Source organism: Centruroides vittatus, unplaced genomic scaffold (genome assembly GCF_030686945.1).
Source record: "Centruroides vittatus isolate TY-2023 unplaced genomic scaffold, ASM3068694v2 contig_976, whole genome shotgun sequence".
NCBI lineage: Eukaryota > Metazoa > Arthropoda > Arachnida > Scorpiones > Buthidae > Centruroides > Centruroides vittatus.
Window position 1 is genome coordinate 18596 of NW_027122649.1, and position 13573 is coordinate 32168.

At 28.0% G+C, this 13573-nt stretch overlaps 1 protein-coding gene across 1 annotated transcript in view; it reads left to right on the plus strand.

The window, feature by feature from the left end:
- Nucleotides 1-270: 270 nt before the first annotated feature.
- Nucleotides 271-13573, plus strand: part of LOC136985753 (vasopressin V1a receptor-like) — a 64749-nt gene continuing 51446 nt past the window's right edge. The window contains exon 1 of the mRNA XM_067283101.1: nucleotides 271-326. The gene's annotated coding sequence lies outside the window, so the exon portion shown is untranslated. The remainder of the gene's footprint in view (nucleotides 327-13573) is intronic.

The following is a 13573-nucleotide window of genomic DNA, read 5'->3' on the forward strand; positions in this document are numbered from 1 at the left end:
ATGTTTAAAAATTGTACCAAATAAACAATTTTTTAAATATTTCTCTAGTATTTGATAATTGAAAAATTTTTTATAATTTACAAGGTTCTCATAGAAATATTTCTTCGACTATCGTATACTAGCATATTATGACTTTGTATATTTTTATATGAAAAAGATTTTATATAATAGCATCGTTTTATATATTCTTCTACTCAGTATTCGGCGCTGCATTCGCCCGTATATATAATAGAAGTTTAGGAGAGCTTTCTCATATTCTGGATCAAGTACATCGTCAAGGTAACAAGAAAACGTTTACTCCTCCCGGAATTTTATAATTGAAAAAGGTAAGAGATAAAAAAGTTTACCGTGAAATTAATGTTTATAAATTTATAAAGTACGTTTATAATTTGTTACATTAAAAACAATTATTTTTTAGTTATAAACGTAATAATAATAAAATGTCTATTCTTATGGGATTTAAAGTTATTCTTTTAGTATTAATAAAAAAAATAGATAGTATTTTTAACATACAAAAATAATTTAATTTAAATATATATTATATTTATTTTTAATTTTCCTTTCTTCTGTAATATACTTAATTCAGAGTGATGGCGTTGACAAGAATTGATAAATAGATAAGAGAGCGTATCTAAAGTTTGAAATACAATCCAGTTATATAATTATAGTGCACCTTATTCTATTAGAATAAAATACAATTTTTAAAAAATTATTATTTTGTATAGTTTTTAGAAAAGCTATTTTTTGCGAAAATTTCCTAAAACACTTAACAGAAGAGATTTGTTTTTAAGAAAAAAGATAATTTATTCTAAGGCAAACGTCTGATAATTTAAATATGGAAATCATTTAGTTCCTTATTCAGAGTATCTTATTCAATTCTTTATTTCTCTTTATTTATTAACAGATAAAAATAATAATTCAAACACTTTAAAATGCCACTTTCAGAAATTTATTTTTTTTATTTTTAATTTTTATATAAATAAAATATATCATGTGCAATTTAAACTTTACGCAACAACACATACAAACTTACCGTTTGTTATAATAAGATTTGAAAGAATTTTATAACTTTATCACGTAACCGCAATTTACTTCATTCGAAATACAGTATATAGGACTTAATATAAAAGATAAAACTTACGATAGATCTTAAAAATTTTTATTTTATTTTAAAATATAAACAGCCATTTATTTTACAAAATAACGTGTATATATATATTTATAATTCAATGCAAATATTTTTGCGAATTATATAATAATTAACTACAATTTTAGTAATTTTTTATTTATGTAAATTTAATTTGTTTTTTCGTTTAATTTGTGTCATTTAAAATATTCTCAATTAATTGTAATTTTTCATTAACTAAATCTTCCCGAATTATTTAAATACAGTATTATTATTATTAAATTTGTTTTTAAATGAAGCAAATATAAAATTTTAATTTAAGATAAATAAGAAAAGAAACAAGTTTAATTAGACATGTATACAATATATATTGTTAGTTATTTTTTGTCTGTTTTTAATGGCGAACGGTGCCTTTTGTTATAATAAGAGAGAAGAGATTATTGCTCCCATGTCATTATTATTGGCATATTTAATATATATATACGTAAAGAAATTTATTAAAGCTTTTGTGTATTATATATTAAATATCTTGACACACAATATATTAAATATTCAAGCGTTTTTTATATATACTTTTGATTAGAATTATTCAGATAGAACTGGTCAAATTATATCGAAAATATTTCTAATAATATACAAATTTCGTTCACTTTTGAGTATTAGTTACATTTAAACTTTAATTCGATTTGTTGACATTTGTTGACTTCTACTTTTACATATTTTTAAATTTAAATTTGGTGTTTTAAAATGAATTAAAACGTAAATATTTTAAAACGTATTTAAGTAGATTCATATTATCTTTTGTGATCATACAAAAATGTAATCAATAGTAATAGATGTAAAAGTACAAGTAAATAGACGTTTTTGACTAAAACATTTACTCTGTTAAATGTAACACTTTAAAAAATAAAAGAATTATTGATAAGTATGTTTTAAATTTCATTTAATCTCATATCTACCACGGTTACAGCGAGTATGTTTTTTAAACAAAGTAGTTAAAAACTTAAATTTTAAACTTTATTAAACTTATATTTAATTTATTAAATAATTATTATATTTCTTCTAAATACAATTAATACAATTAAAACTAAAGTGTTATTTAAGTAATTTCTAAAACTGATTCTATTTAGGCTAATTAAAATATAACTCGGCAGATTACGTTAATAAGTACAGTTTATTTGCAAGTTTAGTTATTTATTTAACATTAATAAATCTTCGAGATAAATTTTTTATAGTAATGTACGAGATTGTTGTTAAAATGTATTCTTTACTCAACACTTCGTTTTACATTATAATAGAAGGTAATCGCTGGAAAACATCAATGTTGATTGGAATGATGTTACCAAAAATAAGGTTAATACTTTATCGCATCATTATTAACTTGCCCTTAACCATTGATTGAACAAGCTGCAGCGGAAAATCTGACTAAATCACTTTATGATAAACGAGTATTAAATCTTTCATTGATGCCACTTCATTAAGTTTTATTTTTAAAAAATAAAAATAAAGAAAACAGTTAAACGATTCTTTATTTCTGCAATTGTATTATATTTATATGTTAAATATTATATCTGTTCTTAAAGAATAAAATAATTACAATTCTTTCAGTCATTTTTAATTCAATTTAAAATATTTATTAACTGTATACTTTAAATTATAAGAAAAATGTGGTATTATCTATATTTGATCTGGTTTTAAACTCAATTTTTCTTATATTTCTCTATACAAATTCTATTGTTAATAATATAAAAATATATAATTTCTTTTTTATAGTCACAGTTAACAATAATGCTCCAATAAACTTTTTTTTTTTCTTTAATGAAATGTGTAATGAATTTGTTAATGTACTCTTACTTAAATGATTTAAAAGCGAGTAAATAAATATAGTTTTAAACAATATTCAATATCTTTTCGCATTTAAGTTTTCTTTTGTGCGATATTTTGTTTTCGAACACCAAAACGATAATGCATTTTTATTTATCCATTTTGAATTTTACATATATGCAGTTAAACTTCCGTGTAACGAACTTCTCTATGGATCCCTGAAAATATCCTTTTTACTTTCTCGGCTGTTATATATATAACAGGGAAAAAGTATTGTAATCGTGTCAAAGACCCTCAAATCTGACCCTCCGGGTTTTTAGCAAATCTCGATTTTTGGGATCAGACCCACTGAACCCAAAAAATCAAAAAATTTGTTTTGTGTGTGTATTGACTTATATTTCGTTTAATATCTTAGGATGTGGTAAAGATTAAGAAACGAGATTTTGCGTGATAACTTGTGTATAAAGGATATTGATGCTGTTAAATTTTGAAGTATGGAACACAAGGGATAGGGAGATAGAGAGGGTTATCTGTTATATCTCGAATGAGGTCAGACTTATTGAAAATTTTTACTCCTTTTTGTATTTATAGGCCTAATATTTTTAAAACGTCATCTCTTTGATCGAAATTAATGTTTGTTTTCAGGTAAAAATATATTAATTAATATAATAATTAATTTAATATTAATAATATAATAATTATTAATATAAAAGTTGTTTTTTAAATAACATCTCATAACAGATGGCGTCACAAACACTTTTAACTTTGAGCTAGTGCCAAAGTATTTTTTAAACTTAAATATTTTTTAAATGAGTATTTTTATCACAATTCAACAAAATTACTCTTTTTAATCTTTTGTTATTACTTAAATTTTATATTCCAGTATAATTGAAAATTACGTATTTCATACTGGTTTCCCTAACTTCCTATTTTAGGGTGAAATGTTCGACAATATCTAAGTTAGATGTATATAAAAGTAACTGCCAAGTTTCGTAGCAATTGGTCGAACGGCCTAGGCGTGTATAGCGAACAAACATCCAAACATTCATATATATATATATATACTGTATATATAAAATATATCAACAGACCAATGCATAAGAATTTTAAAACATGATTTTAAATCATTATTTTTTTATAATTAGTTTAACAATTTTCACAATATAGAGGACCCACCAGTGGCCAAGCGGTCTTCGTACCCTGAACACTGGGAGTTTAGTCGTGGGTTCGCGCCTCGCTCGGATGGGCTGGCTACGTGGCGTTTTCCGGGTTTTCTCCACATCTGTAACGCCTAAATAGGGGCCAGTTACCCTTAAAAGACCTCCCGGAAGCATCTCCCTAGGCAGATCGCCCAAGTGTTGCGTTACCATAATTTAACAATGCTCTTGTTGAAGTTTCGGAAGAGTAGAGCAAGCGCCCTTGCCAATTTTTTTATATTAAAAATTATATCTAATTTGCGAAGTTTAATTTCTATATAACCAAGTTTTCGAAGACATTGTGAAATGTAAACACCAAAACAAATGGTAGTAGGCAGTAGTCAAATAATATAACTGCACAAACAATATCGAATTGTTTTTGAAAGACCGACTTTAAATCAGAAGGTGCTGACATCGAGCAAAATGACGAAAAGCTTTCCGGTGTTATATTTAAAATTTGAAGAGACTACGAGACGATACTGATCTTTGTAACAATGCACTGTATAACTAAATGACTGACATCGACGACACTTACTGAAGAAGAAATTATGAACGAGATATGGGGAGGGGGTAAAATGGAGATGACAATATAGACAATGACGATAATGGAAATGAGTGTGACACGTCTCTATCCGAAAATAAAATGTCAGTGAATGAACTTTTTAGTGCAGTAATTTTTAAAACTAAGAAACGGTCTTTAAGAAAACATACCTAATATGGAATGCTTGATTATTTATACAAGTTAGAATTATTCATGGAAAATAAAATAACTTTCGATAAAAATTATAGGCGAAGATTTCTATTTTTCAATATAAATACCCATGAATGCATTATTTCACTCAACATTTTTCGCAATTTCAATAAACTGTTTATTAATAAAATCTTTACTTTTCCGTGTAAAATCTTTCAATGTGTTGTTCATTACTTTATAATTTGTATAAACGCATTTTCAATACAAAATACTGTAAAACATCTTCAAAGAGTACTGTCTCTTTTTCACTAGGAAATAGTCGGCCAGTGGCGATTGGTTAAAATCATTAGGCGTATTCAAAATCTCAGCATGCAGCCAGCACCTCTCAGCACCTTTTTCAAAATTTTAGATAACTTCCGGTTGCTGCCAGTGTGCTTCTAGCAAACTTCAAGCGTCTTTTTCGGTGCTCGATACACCAACAAACAAGAAGGTAGCCACCATTAGGCTTGTAAGAGATCTAGTTTGCGTTGACAATTTTGAATTTATTTGTTGATGAATGAACTATGAGTAAATTAAAATTCGGTTAGTACATTAATAGAATATTTTAATATACTAGTATATTTATGTAATATATTACATAATTAGTTTTAGTTATTAAAGCGTAATTTTAGGGATTTAAAACTCCTACGGAAATTTAAAAAATCTACATCCCTATCTCTTTTTTCAAAATACAGTCGAGTCCGCATAAGTCGACACCCTAAGGGGAAGGAAGTGGTAATGTGTCGAGTTATCCGATATGACGACTAAAACAAAGTTGAAAAAAGACCACAAAACTACAATTAGGAAAACATACACTGAACAGTGTTAAGCCTGGTACTTGAAAAACACATTTTATAGAGAATAAATACAGTGTTTAATACTAAAAACAATAAGAAATTAATATAAAATGAATATAAAAGACTAATGTAAAGAATAAATGAAGATTTAACATGGCATTCGAAGGGCTGCTGGCTCTGGAAACTTTCTTTAGTCTCACGATGGAGATAAAAAAAATGGAAAGCAATGAAATTATTTGACTATACTCGCTAGGTAATGCTCATACAACGAGAAACATCGCCACATTGAGCAGGAAAACGCGTGAGTCGCCCTTTGTTTTCGCAAAATTGGCAGAGAAGTCTCGTGGGCACGCCAACGAAATCCGAGGCAACGGACGAAAACCAAGACAAATTTGTCGTGAAAAAATCGATGAAAACCGAAACCGACGATAACCGAACTATTACTGTACTTTGTTATATCAATTAAACTTTCTAAGTTTGCCTACGATCCTATCGCAAATAAAAAAAAGCTCAAAACCGAAGAATTTCCATAGGAAACATATTCTAAATCGTTGAAAGTTAGGTATATCGAATTCTTTCGTAACCGAATTACAATTACGCCATTCCGAATAATTTACGAGTAAGTACTATACGTCTATTTCATATTAATATTTAAATCAAATAATAATATAGTGTGTAAATAAAATATATTAGGGTATTAGTAGGGTTCTTCTATTGTTGCATCCGCAAGTTTTCAGAGAAGGTTTATGTATTTTCCCGTACTGTAGCACCCAACGTAGTGCTGCCATTAAGATATTGCGAGAACTATAAAATTGAGAATATAATTGATTTTGAAATTACTAATAGAAATTCGTTCATAACGCCTACTTTGTTAGTAATTGTAAGGGTTTTTATATTTTAAATTATAAGCAGTATTTTCAATCGTTTTTACACTAGTTTAAATTTTTTTCTAACGCAAAGAAAATAGTGTGCTACATGCAAAACTGATAAAAATTTAAAGAAAAAATTAGGAACATCTGAATTCTATATTTCAATTATTTTTTACTTTTAGAAAATAATTGGCAAAATTTGCTTCTGTAATTTTACTAATATTCTACTGTTATTATCTGTCAGGAAATATTTATATCGCCGTTTAATTCATAAAGTAGTCCAAAATATTCACAGATTATCATAAAATTATGTCTAACGCAAAATTTTCGGAATTTTGCATTGTTTCTTCTACAAACTTGTATTTTCAAATTTATTTTCATCAATTAGTACTGTACTATAAAATTGTGAAATAATGACACGAGAATGCCACCTTTGAGGTATCCAGCTGTATTTGAATATCTTATTAAAAGTAAAGCCTATGATTACCAAAAAATGCTCAATTATAGGGGTCGTGACACTTATACCTAGTTTCAAGTAGCAAAACAGGAGAAATTTTAAATTAATAAATTATCAGTCCTAGAGAAACCGTGTTGTGCTAGATTGCTTATTCGAATTGTTAAACACAAGATCGTGTTATTAACTCAATCACTTGGCTTTTGACTTTAGTTACCGTATCAACTAATTAAAGGTAATTTTACACGTTTCGGGCTTTTGCTCCTCATCAGTCAACTAAAAACAAGAATAGGATATACGACATTAAAATTACATTTACAAATAAATTGCGTAAATAATTTAAAATACACACATATTTTACACGTACCAGTTTTTTGCCCCCCCCCGATATGGCACTTGTACACGCTTAAGTCTGTACATCACAAACTTGAAGAATTTTATAATAGTTATAGAACCATTATAAAATTCTTTTATATCTGTTTAAAACGGTAAAACGATGTATCAAAATACACAAAGTAGAACAAAAACTTACAGTTGGTTGTATTCTATTCTCTTATCGGAGACAATGAATGTGTATTTTCTAGGCTCGTTCAGTTCACTATAAAGTTCTTTCGGGTAAATTTCTTCTCAATTGTTTGGTATAATTGGACATTGCGGAATGAAGTGATATTTCTTATTGTTCGTTATACCCAACATTTGCATAATCACGTAGAGTGGTTTTGAGATGAATCAAAGCCCTCTGGTGGTATTTGATAGAAAAATTAAACTATAATATATTCAACCAGTTTTTATTTATATTTATACTTAGATTTTTGTTTATGCAATTTTTCGAGTTTATTATTGCTAAGCTTTCTTTGAATTTTCTATTATGCGTGTCTTTTTCTTTAAATAGAATTTTTACGTTGTTTTTGTCAATGTTGCAATTATTTATAAGGCAGTGATCATGAAAAACTGATTGCATTCGATGGTATTTCATATCTGCTATGTGTTCTTTAATACGTATTTTTAATTAATGTTTTATGATAATTTAATAAATTATCATAAAACATTTGTGTCAATGTAGAACCATCACAAATCCTATATGCAAATAATCATTCTGTATGGACTTGTGTGTCTTATGATGATAAAGTTATTTATCTAGCTGAATGTAAATGCATGGCTGGTTATCCAGTTTCATCTCAAATTTTCTTCACGTGGAAATGAATATAACTGGAACGGTTCAATACATGGAGAATTTCGATGCATTATGTTTTCGTGTACTGTACATAGCATATAGCTTCAAATCACTCATGAAGAACACTCTGGCTATTGTGGCAGCCAACCACTGCACAGTATGTACTGTACCTGAACTGGTTTTATAAGGGTAATCGCCAATGTAAAACTAAAAATTGCAGACCTACACTAACAACTAGCAGTATCTTAATAGCTGTCAAAACCCGTCCTCGTCTGGAAAAATTCAAAAACACAATCTGGAAACTTGTGGATAATAATTTCATATTCAAACATACAAAGATATTTTTAATTTTAAGATGTTCAATTTAATTGGAAGAGTGTAAATTAAAATTAAAATTTAACTATATAGTCCATTTTACACATTTTAATTAATGATTTACAATAGTTACTTACAATGTACATTTATTTTCATAATATATTTATTACTTCATAACTTCTTTTCTTATAAAAATCAAAATGAATGTTTTTTCCTATATTTTTCCAGTTTATAAATAATTGAAGAGGAAAAAAATTAAATTATAAAAGAAAAATAAGCCTCTCAATTTAATAAACTTAAACCAATCAGCTTTTTCATTTACGATGTAGTTTATTTTTGTATCTGAGGAGTTTTCATTGAAGAACAAAGTTAAAGCAAAGAATACAGTAGCAACTGTTGAGACTTATATTGTGTTATTTATTTGATTCTGTCTATTGTGAACAGTCAAGAGCTTCGTTAGAATAACCAAGTAGATTTCGTTTAACCGGAATATAACAAAATCAAGACAGGTCTGTTGGGGATTACTTTTGTAAAGATTAAAAGTCTTTGTAAATAACTGTTGGCCGTGTTCGAAAGAACATTAAGATCTAACATTAATCTCATTCTTTCGAACACGATCTTTTTAATCAACATTTTAATTTCACTTTTTAATTATTTTACATTTTAACGGTACAAATTGTTAAGAAATAAACTTGATTATTACTGCGTATAGCCCGAAATTATGGAATGAAAGAATAAAATAGCAGTTGATAAAATGTTAGCGACAAACATATTAACTTCGGAAGTATTATGGCTGATTTAAATTTCCTTTAGAAACTGAGATGAACTCCAGAGATTGTGTCACTTCACAAGTCCATAATTGAGATAGAGCAGTGGTATACAAATTGTGTTCCGATTTAGGATTTTTTTTCGTGCGACCTTGTAGAGTTTCACAAAGATAAGAAATTTTTTTTCTTTATTTTTTCCAAAAACATTAAAAAATAAAAATTTCTGTACTTTATTAAACTGTAAGAAAGTTTATTACTTAGCAAATAAAATCAGCATTGAAGACTTTATGATACCTTCTTTACTTTTTCAAATTTTATTGTCTAGAATTATGCAAAACATAATACTGAGGCACGACAGGTTCCATAGATGTTAAAAGCTTGGAGAACATTTGGACACAGTAATGGATACAATAATAGATAGGACAGTGGGAGCGACTTTCTGCTCGAAACAAAGAACAAACTAACTCCTCACATCTTGCCAGAGGACGCAATTAAGATTTTATTCTTTCTTATTATATTTTATTCCTTTTCTTATCCCTACTAACTCAAACTATACTGTAGATGGCCGATGGTTCGGGCAGTAAAGGCGTCAGATTATAGCTCTCGAATCCGTCACAAAAGTAATCTCCATGGGCGGTGTTTCCCAGATATGACGGAACATTCCCTATTTTTGGGCATAGCCGAATTCTTGATGGGAGCGGAGAAAACGCTTTCTTAGTGTTCGGGAAGGAGGAAAAATTTAGAAAAAACGAAAAAAGAATAAAATTTCAATTATCCTCTAAACTACTCTAAATTTCTCAAACTTCTTTCGAATTTCTCTCGTGAACTTTATATTTTAATGATAGACACTCGCGATCGTTGAAAATTGAAAATTTAAATAAATTACCGTATTTACTCGCTTATAAGCTTATTTCACTTATTTCGCTTATAAGACGATCTTGCATATGATGCGAGATCTCGTGTGATTTTAAAGATCAAAATCCACGTCTGTAACGCCTAAATAGAGGCCAGTTTCCGTTAAAAAGACCTCCCGGAAGGCATCCTCCCTAGGCAGATCGCCCAAATGTTGCAATGCCATAACTTAACAAACAAACTAACTAACTTAAAGATCAAAATAAAATTAGATTTATTAATACAATTTAATTTTATTTCGTTTAATTACAAATAAAATGTCAAATGCACGTAAATGAAAACATTGTCCCGCAAAAATTACAGGCATTTTAAACTTTAAGGAAAAATCTCGTAAAATCGACAACATAATTTGTTCACGTAAAGTTGAACAATCGGGAACCATTTTTTTTTTGCCAATTCTTAACAGTCGAATCTACCCTCCGTGGATTACACTTGAGTTTTTCCGAATTCTGATTTCCGAATAATCATCTGTTATCACGTGGGAATGGATTAAAACTTTTTATATCGGGTTCCCGCGTGAATCTGGAATTTAATTCAAAAGATTTGCTATTTCTATTCCTATTCATTTTTACTCCCGACAATACACAAGAACGATTGAAACGACCAGGTAAAATACTTTTGTTTTTAAACACCAGAGGATGAGCATCCGGTAAAAAATGCGAACACACGGTTCACAAAAATTATTGCAAAAACGCAAAGAATTTGAAGCAATGAAAAATGAATAAAAACGTCGTCTTATATGCGAGTAAATACGGTAGTTCTGCTTCCAAATGAATTTGAGAAGATAGTTTAAAACAAATTACATCGCGGAAATTATAATGTTTAGCGCTTAACGACATCGCTCAACTGAAGTAAGTTACCATGTTATATAGTGACGGGCGTGTAAATAATTAAATAAAAATATCGTTTTTCATATTATTTTCTTATTAATATAAATATAAAATGAAATGATAATTAATGTTTTTCAATAAAATAAAATTCTCTTTGAAACTTAGTTGTTTTTTTCTTTCTTAAACAATCTTAATTTATACTGTAAATAATAAAAAAATTTAATATACTAGTTTATTAACTGATGTAAAAATTTATGTTTTTTTTAATAATGCACCATATTATATGTTATTTTTATAAAATTTAACAGTGTTTTTTAAAACCTATTTCAAATGATCATTTCTCACAGATATAATATTACAATCATTGAAAATTAATACATCTAAAAATTTGAAAATAAAATAATTTTATGTAATTAAATATTGAACGATATAATTTTGTTAAGAGTTAATATAAAATGTACTTTGAAAGAGTATTACATATGCAAAGATTGTTTATACAAGTACTGTATAATTCAACTAAAATTATCTATTTAAAAATGTAATGCCAGTATATTTAGAGATATAATATAGCAATTCGATAATGAAATAAAAATATTTTCAACAAAAAATTATAGCTTTAGAATAGCTAAAGGTATAATTTGCCAGATAATGCTGCTTAATTATATAGAATCTTTACGAAATATACGAAATATATAAGAAGCTGCTTAATATACGAAAGCTTTAGATTGAAATGGTTACAGGTCTAAACTTATTTCTGTTCAAAAATGATTCTTTTGATACTGGTCTAACATATCAAGTTGTATTTCTTCTGTCTTACAATTCATATCTAAACACCTGCTCAAAGATCGGATGGTAGAGGCCGTTAAAAATCTCGAGGTTCGATTCGGATCAGAGGCCAAGGATCTCGAATTCGTAGGCTTGGACGTACCCATATGGGCCATAGAAAAGGCTCTCTTAATGTCCACATGACAGAATGAATTAAAAACTGCAAAACAAAACCTACTTGCTAATCCAAAAATTTTTATTCTATGAAAAACCAGTAACCATTACTGAAACATTTAGCTGTAAATAGCTTTAGTGTTTTGAGGTCAAGTTGTAAAAATTAGGCTAACTAGACTTCTTTTGTAAATAAATTTATAAAAAATTCAGGACGAAATATAGGCTACTTTTAAAATATATATTGTAAAAATAAAAATAATATACATTTATAGAAATATCGGAGTCTTCCTTGTTCATTTCGTCATCACAGGAAACATGATCCACATTGGCTGAGTCGACCATTCCGTACAGATCGACTCTGCCAATGTGGATCATATTTCCTGTGACGATGAAATGGATGACAAGGAAGATTCCAATATTTCTGTTTGTATAAGTCTTTATTATTTTTATTTTTACAATATATAATTTAATAGTTTTATTTTCATTTGCAATATCGCGGTATACGAATATCCAGATACACGAGAGCTATTTTATTTTCAGCGGCAATATAGTTGTAACTTATTACATCTAAAATAAAACAAACGCGTGATGATCACAGTCCTTAAATGTAGTCTCAACCTTCGCACACAAGCCGTTACAGAACTTCTGAGACACGACGAACACCGTCAGCAACGTCATTTTTAGAGAGTATCTGAAGGGATTGCCTTGAGGTAGAAAGATGCTGTCAACGTCTCGGAAGAGTAGCCTCTTTTACTTTCCTTTCATTTTCGGGAAAACATCAAAACCACCTAGACTCATGTCAGGTGAAAATAATGGGTGTTCTAATTTTCCACTTGCCATCTACTTCGCAATGTCCTTTGGCGGTTAACATTGTATAAAATCAGTTTCTTAGCAATTTCTTAAAATTCAGTTTATATAACTGGAATTACAATCTTCACAAACAATTATTACAGTTCAAGTTTTTCATTCCTATTCAGAATCGATATGAAGTTGAATTAAAAGGGAATATGAGATCATCTCAAAAGTTTATAAATAATACTATCAATATTATTACTTTAAGACAATATCTTACAAATTTGTCACTGTAAATTGTTTGAATCAAACACTTGATTTTAAAAATGTATCATAAAATTCCTGTGTAATGATGTCATTATTCAAGTTTTAAAATTTCCGTTCTTTTACCATTTCGAAAATTATTATACGATTTACAGATTTATAGAAATATACTGGAAAATTGCAATTTTAAAAGCAATTTTTTCTATAAACAGACATCTTCCATTATATATATATATATATATATATATATATATATTTATTTATTTATAAATTTTCCTTCAATCATTCCAATTTCATATGATCTATTTAAGCAACTACGGATTATTCATTAAATAATTATATCTCGCTTCAGCTACATTCTGGAAACAGCTTTTATAAATTTGATAGTCTTTTTAAATATTTTAAATTTCTTTCACAATTGATCGATATAATTTTATAAATTAGGGATAAAATTGACTTCTGTGATGTACAGTAAGTACAATGTTGCTCAATTAGCTTTATTTTCACCTACCATATCCAGGTGCTCACACGATGGTTTCATTTTATACTAATCAGTATAGTGGATTATTTTCCCTTAGTTTTGC